The following is a 2,122-nucleotide window of genomic DNA, read 5'->3' on the forward strand; positions in this document are numbered from 1 at the left end:
AAATTTTTTTTAATTATTATAATAAAAAATTAAATAAAAGATCTCTTTTAAAATATACCTAGTCGTACTAATAGCTTAATAAGTCACCACAATTTTTGCATAAAAAGGAATTTCTTAAGTAAAAGCATCAACAAACAATAATATAAGTACTTATTCTGAATTTCAGTGATGATAGATTGCTTCCCCTGAATTTCTGTATTATAACCACATGTTTTATGATGGCCTATTCATAAGTAATTGACGTATACTTTGAGCTTCCTTCATTCTAAGACGGTTTTATTAAAATATAGAAGCTAGCCAAATCAATAATAATCATTTGTATTCAAATTAAATATCATATATATTTAGTTATTATTGTATAAAATAAGTTTATATATCAAGGTTCCTCTTATACATAATAATAATAACCCTTTTTAATTCACAATATATATAGCTAGTTCCTCTAGTGGGTGATACCGGTAGATGCTCTCCTATCTTTTAATGTAGAAATCTTTTTCATAGTTTTTGCAACACTTTAATTAATATGAAGGAAAATCTCTAACTATTTGTTCTGTGAAGGAAAATCTTAATTTCATTAAGATAATAATAAGATGTGTGATATCTAAACGACAAAACTTTATGCATCATTTTCTATAGAGCTAATTAAACGTTATACATGCAACCTATAGTTAGTTAAACATTATCTTAAATATAGATATATAGCATTATTTTTCTTTAAATAATTTATGTATTTTTTTCGCTCAAATTGTTATTAATTAGTAATATATATTGAGTTATTAATTATTTGGCTGATGAACTTTAGGTAAAGTTATTATAAGAAGTAATAGATCTAAATTAAATTTGAAAATAGTGCACGGTGTCTCTCTTATTTCATAAAATGTAGTTATCAATGACAGCTTGCTTAATTGGACCACACCTTCTGAAACATGATGTAATAACTAATAATATCATCAAGACATTGATATATATTATAATGTTGATGATCACTTTACGATGATTGTGATACATATGGCGTATATTAGGCATGCATTACTATATTTTTTCATGGCCTGTATCCAACTGTATCACGCTTCTTACTTACCCACTTTTTCCTGTGAATTAGAAATTAAAGTAAGAGAGAAACCTCTTCAATTGCTTGTCTCTTTCTACGTGTACATTTGATACAACATAGTCGTGATATCTCCTCCTAACTCCTAAGTCTTAACTTCTATATATACCATGCCCTACTCTTCAACTTGCTCATATATATCTAGCTATAGTTACTAGTTATTACTTATTACTTATTACTATACATATGCTATAGTTCTCTCTTGGTTAAATATTTTCTTCTCATTCAATTCAAATATTTTTCATCACCACCACTTCAAAGATTATTATTAATTGGGCACAACAATAATAGCTTTGTTTGCATTTTGATAAAGAGGTTAGTTCCTTGGAATTCCCATTAATTCTTCTTGATAGAATTCTATTCTGATTATTATTACAAGTTTAATTTACAAGTTTATGTCTCTATTTTTTTGTTTTGATTGTCTACTGTATTTTTCGGTTTGATAGGTTTAATTAAAAAATATCATTATTTAATAAATTATTACATACACAAGACGGAATTTAAATTTTTTATACTTATTTAAGTTTGTATCTCTGTCTTTCTATTTATTATATGCATGCATGCTTGCATGCCTGAATATACATATAATAAACCTAGTAGATATATAGTATTTTCTTTAAGATATTCATTACAGTGATCATTTGTATACTCATTTTGTATTATGTATGGGATTAACTTGCATATTGTTTAATGATGGTGGTGAGAATGTAAATTTTTTTTTTTTGTGACATAAAATTGGTTTAGTATGTAAATTAATTAGTATGGTGTATATAGAAAACAACTCTTCTTTCAAGATATATCTCCAATAATCACAAGTAACATCATGTATATCATCTATTGCATTTAATAAACTTCATTTTCAAAAATATCACCTATATATGATGTGATCTTTGAGTTGTTCAAAATCTCATTAGGTTGTTAAGTATGTTCCCTTTATATATTGTTCAATTATATTATATCATTTAAGTATTCTGAAATTTATATATATCAAGGCCAAATAATGCAAGCTAGGTT

The 2,122-nt window shown here is 25.7% G+C and overlaps 1 protein-coding gene across 4 annotated transcripts in view; it reads left to right on the plus strand.

Annotated features, from left to right (window-relative positions):
* The window catches only part of LOC107635337 (protein NRT1/ PTR FAMILY 7.3), a 5,817-nt gene continuing 4,447 nt past the window's right edge, over nucleotides 753-2,122 (plus strand). For 2 of the 4 annotated variants that reach the window (XM_021122036.1, XM_021122038.1), the window contains exon 1: nucleotides 753-1,426. The gene's annotated coding sequence lies outside the window, so the exon portion shown is untranslated. Of the gene's footprint in view, nucleotides 1,427-1,882; nucleotides 1,886-2,122 lie in introns of all 4 variants that reach the window. The other 2 variants (XM_021122037.1, XM_016338798.2) reach the window with 2 other exon arrangements.

The sequence above is a fragment of the Arachis ipaensis genome, chromosome B04, assembly GCF_000816755.2.
Source record: "Arachis ipaensis cultivar K30076 chromosome B04, Araip1.1, whole genome shotgun sequence".
Taxonomy (NCBI): domain Eukaryota; kingdom Viridiplantae; phylum Streptophyta; class Magnoliopsida; order Fabales; family Fabaceae; genus Arachis; species Arachis ipaensis.